Below are 12,190 nucleotides of genomic sequence, written 5' to 3'. Positions count from 1 at the left end.
AGTGCAGTCTGCCCTGAGTGGGGGGCGCCTGCACCCCAGTGTGTGTGTCACAGGCTTGGTGTCACAGTGGCCGGTGAGGGGTGCGGGAGGCGGGGAGAGCAGCGGCCAAGGAGCTCCCAGGAAAGGCGTTGCCGCTCACAGCACCTTCCCCTTGGGGGGCCCTCCTGGGCGCCACAGAGACGGCACGGCATGCGCAGTGAGGCACCCGGTGAGGACAGGACACAGGATGGCGTTGGGCCCATCGGCCCGGCAGCCAAGCCCCGTGGCCCCAGAAACGAGAGCGTTCCAGGAACCGGCTCTGCCTGGAGGTGCCCGGGGCCGGCTGAGACCCTGCCCTCCGCCGGGTCCCGGAGACTGGGCTGCTCCCCGGCGCAGCCGCGCCCTACCCCACCCCAGACGTCCTCGTCCACCTCCTGCTTCAGCACGGGAGGGTGCAGCCCCAGGCGTGGCCACGGCGCGGACCCGGACCTGGGAGAAGCCCTGCAGCCCCTCTGGTCCAGGGAGCGGGCGGCCCCGGGGGGCCGGGGGGGCGCCAGTTGGCTTTTCTGGCGCCAGGCCCTGGGCCGGGGGGCAGCTCTGCTCTGCTGGCCTGCCCCTCTCCGGCCTGTCCCGGGCCTGCGGCTCCTCAGAGTCCTCTGCGCTGCCCCTTCCAGGAAACGGGCCCGGCTGGGCTGATGGGTGCCAGCGAGTCCATGTGGCAGGAGCGTCCGTCATTTCAGGCCCGTCCATCTTCCCTGCGGCCCCCACCCCCAGTTGTCCGCTCCCGCCCTGCCCGGCAAGGCCACCACGAGATGCAGATGGAAACAGCGGTGGGCAGGACCCAGGCTGCCCCTCAGGCCTGTGGGGCCAGGCTAGCACCGCGACTGGCCTGGGCGGGTGGAGCTCAGAGGGGGCCCGGCCACATAGGTGGGGAGGCCGCTCTGCTCTCAAGGCCGAGGGCCCTTCCGCCTCGGGAGGAGCTGACCACTGCCAGCGTCCAGCCGCCTGGCCAGGGCCCCCCTCCCAGCAGGGTGTGCCCGGTGACTGCAGCATGCACAGGGCCCTGTGTGCTGGCCTGGGCCAGTCCCAGCGGCTGCTGCCCGTGGACAAGTCGCCGCCTCACTCAGGAGTGACAAGACTCGAGGCCGAGTCTTGGACGCGGGGGCTGGCCGCCTGCCCCCTGGGGTCAGGCCTGGGGAGGCCAGGGAGCAAAGCCCGGCCTGTCCCCGGTCAGCTCCCGCCAGGCCAGGCCGGGCCTCAGGAGGACAGCAGGCTTGCCAGGGCGCTTCCCTCCTGCCTGCAAGCCCAGCTCTGCCCTCGCACCTCAGAGCCAGGCCAGACCCGACCCTCGGTCCCCACCCGGCCAAGCACCCCGACACACCCCTGGCCCCGGAGAGGCGGGCAGCAGGGCCTGCTGGGCTCTCCTCTCCTAAAGGCAGTTTTTAGACAGTCCCCCCCACACGCATGCAAGCCACCCCCACACCATCGCGCCGCCGAGGGCCCGTCCAGGGCCTCTGCCAGGACTAGCTCCTTCCCTGCAGCTGGCCTGCGGGCAGGCACTCGGGATGCCCCCTTCCAGGAGCGGCAACCGACTGGCCAGCAGACGGGCCCCCTGGACGGGAGCTGGCGCCCCTCTGAGGGTCCTGGCCTAAGTCCCGTTTCCGGTGACTGGGACTCCCCTGGCGGCGGGACGGCTGGTCCCTCCTCGTCCTCACCCGTCCGGGGCCCCGACCCACTGGCCTCCCAGGTGTCCTCTTTGTGACCTTGGGTTTCCTCACCCATGAAATGCTCAAACAGCTCTTAGCACGCGTTGGTTTTGTGGCCGTAAGTCACAGCACACGGGGAGGCTTTTGTAAGCAGCAATGGGGTGCTTGGGGTGGACGCTCCGCAGGGCCGGGGGCCGCGTCAGCCGCCCCGCCCGCCCGCCGGGGGAGGTGAGAGGCCGCCGCGGAGTCAGACCTGGGATTTACGGCTCAGCTTTAAAAAAGCTTCTTTTACACACACAATAAAAATGCAAATTAAGTTATAAATGAGTCAGAAGAAAGGTCCTATCTGCTCAGCCTGGCTGCTGCACCCCAGCTGCCCCGGGCCCCAGGAAAGGCGGGCCTGGGTCGGCCGCCCGGACGCCTGTGCCTGGTGGCCACAATTAAGATGGGGTCGGATTTGTACTTCACTTTAATTACTAATAGATTAATCCAAGTCTAAAAGACCAGTGTAATTAGCATTTTGTTGATTGATTTGTAGCAAAGAAGTGACCTGATTGCGCTGTTAGCAATCGGTTTGCAGCTAATTGGCTTGCTTTCACGGGAACACGGGGCGTCGGAAAGCACGGTCCAGGGGTCGGCCCCGCCCGGGCTGCCCACCGCCCGCCGCCCAAGCGGATTACCCGGAGAGGGAGGTGACCTCCGGGCGGCGGGCGCGTGGCCGCAGCCGCTGATCCGTTGTTGACAAAGACGGAGCCTAGACGGTAATTAAGGACTCACCAAGGCCTGCCGCTGGAAAAGGCGAAATATTCAGAGCCTGCAATTAAATCCTTGGCAGTGACAATGCCTAATTAAGTGTGATCCTTCCTACTCGAGATCAAAACAAAACAAAACAATCCCCAGAGAAGCAAGAACCAGAGGCGCTGGTATTTTTAGCAAAGGTCGGGCTGACGGGGCGCACATCTGCTGGGCTGTGCGTTCCCGGGGCGGCGGCACTGCCACCCACCGGCCACCCACCGGCCCCCCACGCGCTCCGTGGGGGCTGACCCGGTGCCCTCTCCTCAGGCCGGGCCTGGCGCCCTGAGGTGGCCCAGCGGGCCGGCCGGTGCTCGCTGCTGCTCCCGCGCCAGGGCTGGGCCCAGGAGGAGCAGCAGCGACCTCCGCCCTCGGCGCTGCTCCCCGCATGAAGGAGGGGTGAGGGCCCAGGGAGGCGGCCGGAGCCCAGCTGCCTGCTCACATGCCCCCGGGGGCCAGTCCCCGGCCACAGGTTGGACCTGGCTGGGGGCTCCCGCTGGACCACATGGGGCTGGGGGCGTGTGAGGGCTGGAGGGTCCCCGCCCTGGGGGCCAGCGGTGTGGGAGCGGAGCCTGCAGTCGCCCTGCTGTCCAGTCCCCTCTCCCTGGGTGGGGTCCCGGCCCCCCAAGGGTCCAGCACACACGTGTGAGCTGGGTCTGCCGGCTGGGGGCGCAGCGGGGGTAGAGCACCAGGTGGGAAGAGGAAACAGGGGTGGCGGCGCTGGGCTGGGGGGCCCCGGGGCCCTGCGGAGAGCGGGAGCCAGCACAGGGGCGCCCCCAGGGCCTGGCATCTTTGTTGGCGGCTGAAGCGGTGATTTGAGGAGAATTAATTCATTATCGCTCCTTTATCACGCATCTCATTCACCTCCGAAGCCCGCTGGTTTGCTACTGCCCGGACCCAAGCCCGGAGGCGGACGCCGGCCACCTGCGTCTCGAGGGCAGTGCGGCACACAGAGGAGCCTCCTGACCGCGAGGCCGCCGCCGGCCAGAGCCAGTGCCTGGGAGGCCCCGGGTGGCGCCTGGGACGGGCCGCTGCGGACACCCGGGGACAAGGCGCGGGGAGCCCGGCCAGGGGGGCCTCGGGGCGGAGCTGCGGTCGGTGGACCGGCGGCCCTGGGGACACACCTCGCAGGAAGGGCCCCGCGGCCCCCGCAGCCCCTCCGGAGGAAGCTCCCCCCGCCAGAGCCCGACCGTGGCGGGGCAGTGAGTGAAAACCCTCAGGGAGATGCCAGGGCATCGAGCCCGGCGCACGCACGAGGCCGGCCCGACGTTTACGTGGTGTTAGCCCCAGCGCCGCGCCAGCTCGGAAGAGCAGGGCTGCTCACACCAGGGCCCGCGCGGGGGGGCTGGCCTCGGGGTCCCCAGGGCCTGCGCCCGGCCTCCCCGCCTGCAAGCAAAGGCCTTCGGGGGGGCTCCCCAGACAACAGCGCACCCCCCCGCCCAGCACGTCCGTCCGCGCGGGCTTCTCCCTGGGCCCCATGGGGCTCTGGCCAAGCCCGGAGTCCCGGACGCCCCCACACAGGACCCAGGTGTGTCCTGTGCCCCTGACCCCCGGCAGCCTTGCAGGCCGCAGGCCCGGAGCCACAGCTGCAGCCAGGCCAGACTCAGCCCTCGAGTCCTCGCTAGAACTGGGGAGGCCTCGCCCGCCACGCAGAGACCACCTCAGGGGGGCACCGCCGAGGCCGGGATGGCGTGGGGGGCGGGGGGACATCCTGCCTCTCAAAGGACGCTGAGGCTGCCCCCAGGGACCTGCCTGCTGGCCGCGTGTGGACCGGACAGTGCCCCTCCCCACCCCTCCGGCGGGGACGCCCCAGCCCGCGGCCCTGCACGCTCCCGAGGGGCCAGTGAGGAGGGGCGTCAGCCCACCAGCCCTTCCCCTCGCGACCCCCACTTCCCAAGAAGGGGTGACCCCAGCCTCCCGGCGAGATCAGCTAACTCACTGCTCGATTGCAAGAGAAATTAAACGGTTTCTGAACATTAATAAGGACTCGCGAGACACAGCGCGGCCGCGGGGCCCTGATGAGAACAGGCTCCTTCTGGGGCGCGGCGCCGGGCGGAGGAGGCGGGGGGCTTCATCTGCTGAATTAAAATGAATATTGATTGCACCGCTGATAATTAATGACAGCGATTTTTGATTAAAAATGAGTTCATTTAGCAAACAAGTGGGGTGTGCAGCGCGTCGCCTCTAAAAATAGAGCCGCGGGGAGAAGACCCACCCGCCAGGCGGCCGCAGTCTCCAGCCACTGACCGGGAGGGGCGGGTGTGGGCATCCGAGCGGGGGGGCCTGCCAGCTGAGGCACCCCAGCAGGCCCCTGCCGCCTCGCTTCCCGCCCCATCCGCAGCTGCGCCCCGGCCCCCCTCCTGCAGGAGAGGTCCAGAGCCGCGCGCAGGCGCCCTCCCTGGGAGCACGGGGGTCTCCGCAGCCCCTGCGCAGGCAGGCCCGACAGACAGACCGCGGCCGCCTGGGCGGGGCAGACGGCAGGTGGGGGCGCAGTGGGCGGGCGCTTGTCCCGGGCTCAGGAAGCGCCAGCCTCTGGCCTCTCCCAGTGCCGGCAGTGCCTGCGCCCACTGAGGGGCCAGCGCCCACAGGCCTCTCCTCAGAGGCAGGGGAGAGTCAGCAGCCCCGCAGCCCGTCGCCAGCCGAGGGGCAGGAGTGGACAGCCGAGGGCTCGGGGCCTGCGCACCGGCCGCCTCCTCCAGGCCTGGCCCGTACACACCGGAGCCGCCGAGCGGGGGCCCTGGGAAGGCAGCAGGTCCGGGGTGGCCTGCGCAGCCGGGGGTGACCCCCACTCCACCGCACGTGGGCAGAGCCCAGCCCTGCCCAGCACCAGCCTCTGGGTGCCCCGCCCTCCCGCGGCCCAGGCCCTCCCGCGGGCCCCTGGGCTCCCAGGCCCCCTCCGGGCCCCCAGCACTCCCGTCTGTGAGCTCGGGCAGGAGACGCAGGCTTCGTGCCGGCGCGCGGGGTCGGGCCCGGGGCCTTTTCCAAAAAGCTCCCGGCACACCTTCCTGCCTGCGGCGGGCGGACGGGCAGCCGCCGAGCGGAGGGCGGCGCTCCCAGCCTCTCCCTCTCTGCCGGGATTCCGGAAAAGCGAAGGAAGCCCCCCAAGGGCGCGCCATGGCCCTGGTGCGGGGCTGGGGCGCACCCCTCCCCCAGTGGACCCCACCGCCTTTGCCAAAATAAGGGGACCGGGAGGGGCCAGGGAGGGGAGGGGCAGCGCGGGGAGGGGAGGGACACTGTTCGGCACCCCTGGGCCCAGGGCCCGCTCCCCACCCTTGACTGGGGCTGGGGCAGGACACGGGATGGCAGCTGCGCCCCTCGGACACTCACAGGCAGAGGAAGCCCCCCGCAAGCTCCCTGCGCCCCCACCCTCTGCTCCCTGCGGGGAGAGGCTGCTCGTGGGCCTCATCCTGACCCGTGTTTTATTAATAAATAACTGAACGCAGGACGCCGGCGGCAGCGCCGGGCCCAACACTAAGGGCAATAAAATAAAAGATATTGCGCGGTGCATTATTCATGGGCGCCCCCTCGGCGACCGTCCGACAAGGCCATGAATTAACCTCACGAAGATCTTTGTTCTTCGTTTTCAAGGTCTCTGATGGCGTCTCGGCCGCGCTTGAGCGTCTGTCACTGAGGCGTCCCGGCCTCCCCGCAGGCTGCAGCGCGCAGGGTGGGGTCCAACACCCACTGCCCGCCCTGCCGGCTGGGGGAGGGGTAGAGGGCTGCAGGGCTCGGCCGGACTCTGTGGGCAGCCCCAGCGGACCTGCCTCTTCACTGAGAGTGACGAGCTGCCCGCGTTGCTGGCCCGTGTCTGCTGCGCCCTGGGCCCGGGCGTCCTGGCCGCTGCCTGGGTGCGTGGAGCCCACAGACCTGCGGAGACCCGCGGGGTCCTGGCCAGGGAGCCCACCTTTCCCCAGGCCAACAGAATGGAGCCGGCAGGCCAGTCCGTGCTGCCTGCTCGCCCGGGGCCTCGCCGGGGGCCTCTCCCAGCATCGCTGCGGCACCACTGATGACTTGGGGTCTCCAAAGGAGAGCCACGTGGTGTACCCCCAGCCCGCGCTCCCGGAATCATCCAGGGGGCCCGCGGGATGCCAGGCGCCAGCAGTGGGCGCAGGGAACCTGGGCCCAGGGGGAGAGCGGAGGCCCTGGGCTGCCTGCAGGCCGCAGACGCGTCCACTTAGCGCGGCCTGATTAAGGTCTGGGCGAAGCATGGAGACGCGGGTTGTGATTGCGGGAGCGGGGCCATTTCAGATGTGATTGCAGCTGATAAATTAGCTAAACAGGTGCGGTGATGAGCTCCTGGCTCGGAGGGACCCTCCTGACCCCGAGGATCTATCCAGAGTCTCTCCGAGAACTGGTGTGGGGACGGACGGAGAGGTCGGGAGACCCCACTCGCCGGGTCACTCGTCCTCACGGCGTGGGCAGCCGGCGCGGCCCGGCACCTGCTGAGCGGGGACCCTCTGGGAGCCCAGAGTGACCACAGGTGAGCGCAGGCCCCACCGCCCGCTCACTCCACACACGTGTACCAGGGCAACCCCCGCCGGGCGCCAGTGGTCACAGGGGGCCAGCCGGCCTCCAGAGCCCCTTCCTGAAGGAGAGGGCTGCGGACGCAGAGGGACAAGCCCCGTCTCAGGCAGAAGTGACCCAGGAAGTCCTCCCTCCTGCTCTCTCGTCTGTCCCTGGCGATCCCGTTGGTCCTTTTTGGAGCCCTGGGGGAGGAACCGGCAGCCTCGCTTCCTGCGGGCACAGCAGTGGGGGCTCCTGTGGGTGTGGGGTAGGGGGCGCTGGGGGTGCCCATCGCAGGGCTGTAGGGTTGGTGCAGCCTCCCCCAGAGGAGACAGCCTCTGGCACCCCAGGTCTCCTCTCTCCTGCACGGGTCAGCTGGGGTGGAGGCCCCCAGGCCCCGGCCCCGGGCCCCACCCTGTTAATCAGGGCTACGTGCCAAGCACTTTGCACCAGAGACTCGGTGATTGCCTGACCGGCCTGGCCAGCCCAATGTTTGGGAATCTGGGATAAATAAAAAAGAAATAGCTTGCAAAGTGATCCCCAGCGCCCCGTTTCTGGGCGGCACTGAGCCGGCTCTTCTTTGCATGATTTAGCAAAAGGGAATCCGCACTGACATGTGGACAGCAGCGCAAGCGGCTCCTGGAAACCGCAGCAGGCACAGCCGCGGTCCCGGCCCCCCCCAGCCAGCGGGAGACAGCAGCAGCTCCGGCCTGGCCCTCCCCAGGCGCCTCCTGGTGGGGGCCGTTTCTTGGGCATTTTTATAGCCCCGGGGAGTGAGGCCTGGCGTTTCAGGTGCCGTCTCGCAGAGAAGAGAGGCGTCCGCAGAGCAGGACACAGCCTTGGCCGCAGGCCGGGGGGCCGCAGGCAGCTGGGGACCCCCAGGAGGGCGTCTAGCATGGGCCTCGGAGCAGGAGGCTGAGCAGGAGCTGGCAGGGAGGGGCTTGAGGGGGAACAAAGGAGACGAAGTGGCCGCCGGACTGTAAAGTAAAGGGAGCCTCCGGAGTGTGCTGGGGCTGCTCACCCCCGGGGCAGAGCTGAGGGCCCTGGGGCTGCCACCGCCGGCCCCTTAGAGCACCCCCAGGAAGCGGCTGGAAGCTGCGCTCAGGGGCCAGCGCCAAAGCGGGAAGCCAGCACAGGCACCGCCCTGCAGCAGGCAGGCCTAGCAGAGGGCACCGTCCCCAGCACCCCCAAGCCCCCCCTCAGCCGGTTCCCGCGCTCTCGGGGAGCCACAGGCAGCGGTGGGGCTGCGGGGCCAAAAGCCTTGGGAGGACACGGCTGCACCCGCTCTGGAGGGGCTGGTCTCACCCCAGATGCGCTGGCAGCCGCGCGCTCGGGCAGGAGCTCAGGAAGAGGCCCTGGGCCCGAGGCAGAAAGGACCAGGAGCCCCGCGGCAGGAGCAGACAGGTGTGCGGCGCGAGCGTGGGCGCTCACCAGCCCCTGCATGGAGACGCACACCTGCCAGCTGGACGTGCAGACACGTGCACACGCCGCACATGTGTGCCCTGCGCGAGCGCTGTGCTATGTGTGTGCCCTGCATGTGCGCTGTGCTGCCTGTGCTGTGCTGCGTGTGCACTGTGTGTGTGCTGCATGTGTGCAACGTGTGCACCGTGTGTGCACTGTGCTGCGTGTGCACTGTGTGTGAGCTGCGTGTCGCGCTGTGTGTCTGGAGCAACGTGCGCTGGGCACGAAAGCGCGAGTGGCGTTCGAGGCTGGAGGCCCGGGAGGCGCCGTGTGGGTGAGTGGCGGGCGAGGGGCCGCCTGTCCCCCCCCCACCCCCGGGAGCTGCGTCTCGCCAGGGCAGAGGACACCCCTGGAGTCAGGCCCATACCTGCTGCCTGGACAGAGGCCCCGCCCCACGGCGGGCATGTCTGCCAAGCCCCGCCCGCCGGGCTGCAAGTGCCGGCCTGCAAATTAATTAGCCATTAAAAACTTTATTTAGGGGCCACCCCGGTGGCGCAGCGGTTGAGCGCTGGGTTGCGAAGCTGCCCGCGGCCTCTGCGGCGCCGGTTCGATCCCCGGCTGCTCCCCGGCCCCCGGAGGAGGGTCCCGCATGGCGCGCAGACCTCTCCTGCCGCCCGCTGCTCCCCTCAGCAGTGTCCTTCGGTCCTTCTGCCTGCTCTGCTCCCCGCTCTGGCTCTGTGAATTCTCTCACCCTCCCGCGCTTCTGACTCTACCCAGGGCTTGTATAAATAAATAAATAAATCTTAAAAAAAAACAAAAACTTTATCTATAAACACACTCAGGGGCTCGCCTTGTCGAAACGCGGACTCCTGCTCGTGCCGCCCGCCAGGACAGGGGCCGGCCCCGGAGCCACGCGAGCCCGCTAGGACGGGTTCAAAAACAATTTGCTGAATATTAATGAACCGAAAATGTCATTTCTGGTCCAATTACTAGAAGTAATTAGTTTTTTAAATTATGGAGGAAGTGGAATTTTAATAAGGTCAATTTTACAATTACAGTTTAAAAAATACTAATCTCATTGTCATCACATTTTGTATAATAAATGACACCAACTTGCTAACATCTGTTGATTTTAATGTAAATAAAGCAAAAATACCACAGTGGTGAGTTCTCGGGGGACAGGGGCGAGCAAGCCCATGGCCAGAGGAAGCGGGGCGCGGGGCGGGACTCGGGGTCCACCGCGGACCGTCCTGCCGGGCCCGTGGAGGCGCCGCACCCTCGCCACGGGCGCCTCGAGCCCACTCACTGGCTGCGCGATGGCCCCCCAGAATCCAGGGCTGCGAAGTAGGAAGCTGCCCCCAGCGCCCCCCTTGCTGAGGCTGGAGACCCACACCCTCCAGGGCCCCCCGCCGCGCCCTCCTCCATCCTCGGGGGTCCTGCTCACAGGCAGTTTCCATGCTGACCAGGCAGTGCCCGAGCCCTGTCCCTGCCCAGCCGCAGCTCCCGCATGAGGGCCGCTCCCTGTGCCACCGCTCGCCCACCTGAGGCTGCTGAGGCCCCACGGCCACCTGCCCTGCCCTCTGTGGCCCTCAGGGCTGTGGGCTCCGGGGGCAGGGACATCAGCGTGGCCTCCTCTCGCCAGGCAGGAGCCGAGGTCACCCGGCCGGACGCAGGCAAGTGAGGCAAGAAGACGCGCGGCTCAGCCCCCTCCTTGGTGACCTTCACCCTCCTCAGCGCCCACAGAGCGGACGCTGCGTTCAGTCCTTGAATGAACAGAGGGTGGCGAGGCCTGGGGGCGGCGGGCCGGGCGGCGGGGGTCAGCCCTGTCTGGCCACACCGCGGAGGGCGAGGGTCCGGGCAGAGTCCCGCTCGGGAGAGAGGCCTCCGGGAGGCCCTGCCTGGCCCCAGGCCCCCACAGCCCGCCCGCAGGCTCCCGGCACAGGAACAGCTGGGTCATTAAAATGGTTTGTGGGTGTTTGTTAGATCCTGGGAAGGTCTTGTTGAATTTTAATTACCCAGATTAAGGTCTATTGACATAATTATTGGATATATAAAAGTTTTATTTAATGTGGGCCCTGCAGGAAGAAAGCTCTGGAAAAGCTGGAGGGGTCTGCAGGCACCGGCAGGCGAGGAGTGTGGGGAAGCCCCGGGGGCAGGCGGTCCCCTGGGCGGGGTCCCCTGGGGGTGTCCCCTGGGCGGGGCTTGCCTGGGGGAGGTGCCCACACGGCTGGGGCGCAGCCCCTCCTCACGCTTGTCGGGCTGTGGCTCCGTCCAGCCTTCTCCACGGGAGACCCACGCTGGCCCGAGTCCAGGGGCTGAGGAGCAGATCCCCTGGCACCACCTTGGGCGTTTGTGCTGCGCCCCAGCCATCCAGGCCCCGGCCCCCCACAGCGCACAGCCCGAGACAGCCCGGGTGAAGGACGGAGAGCGCGGGACAGGACAGCGCAGGACAGGACAGCGCCGGACAGGACAGCGCCGGACAGGACAGCGCGGGACAGGACAGCGCCGGACAGGACAGCGCCGGACAGGACAGCGCGGGACAGGACAGCGCGGGACAGGACAGCGCCGGACAGGACAGCGCCGGACAGGACAGCGCGGGACAGGACAGCACGGGACAGGACAGCGCCGGACAGGACAGCGCGGGACAGGACAGCGCCGGACAGGACAGCGCCGGACAGGACAGCGCCGGACAGGACAGCGCGGGACAGGACAGCTCGGGACAGGACAGCGCGGGACAGGACAGTGCGGGACAGGACAGCACGGGACAGGACAGCGCCGGACAGGACAGCTCGGGAGCGAGGCCCCAGGAGGCTGCGGACCGACTCCCCGCGCCCCCCGCCCCCCGCAGCAGCCTGAGCGCGTGGGGAGAGGGGCCCCCCTCCGACCGAGCCCTTGGAACCGCTCCGGCAGCACCAACACAGGGGGCGCCGCGAGGACCCGAAGGCCCGAAGCCGCCGAGACAGAGACCAACAGCCGAGCGGGGCCAAGCACGTGCGGCCGGACGCCCGGGGCGCTCAGGCTTCTGGAGAGAGAAATGAGCCCCGCGGAAGAGGCGCCTCCCGAGCCCATGCGAGGGGTCGGGAACAGGCCGTCTGCCCCCCAGGCCCGCGGCCCACATGCTCACGCGCCGGGGGGTGCGGGGCCCCTGAGCCCGCCCGCACACAGGCCTCGAGGACCCCCTCGGCATGGACCCAAAGGGCGGGAAGCCCCGGGCCGGCGCGGCAGTGGGGTGCGCCCTCACCACCCAACCCCTCCCCACCCACTCCCAGCCCCCAGCTGGGCGGCCCCCACACCCCCGCAGGGGTCCCCAGTGCTGGGAGAGCAAGTCCGGCCCCTCGCCAGCTGCCGCCCTAAGTGAGAAGCCCCCCCTCCAGCGCTACCGTCCCAGCGCCCAGCCCCCCAGCGCCAAGGCTGAGCCTGGTGACCCCCGCTGTCCTGGTGCCCCAGCCCCCGGGTCTACCAGCCGCTTGCCTTGGCTGACCAGGGCTGTTCTGCTCTTTTTATTGAAATGTAAATAATTTCCGAGCCGGTCAATCAGAGGGGAGGGGCCTGGAGTGTCCGGAGAGAGACTTTCCAGCTCACGGCTGCACCCTGGCCGGGAAGGGGGCCTCGGCCAGAGCCCCACTCCCCGCGCTCTCCTGGCCAAGACTCTGCCCAGGACCAGGGTCTGCTCCGCCCACGGCGTCCCTCAGGCGCCTGCAGCTGGGCCCACCCTGCCCGGCCCTGCCCACCCAGCGGCCCAGCACCAGAGCACCCGCCACCGGCAGGTGTGGGAGGCGGCCCAGGGCGCTCTCTGAGGCGCCCCCTCA

The sequence above is a fragment of the Talpa europaea genome, assembly GCF_964194135.1.
Source record: "Talpa europaea genome assembly, chromosome: 15".
Classification (NCBI taxonomy): Eukaryota; Metazoa; Chordata; class Mammalia; order Eulipotyphla; family Talpidae; genus Talpa; species Talpa europaea.
This window is presented reverse-complemented; position numbering follows the sequence as displayed.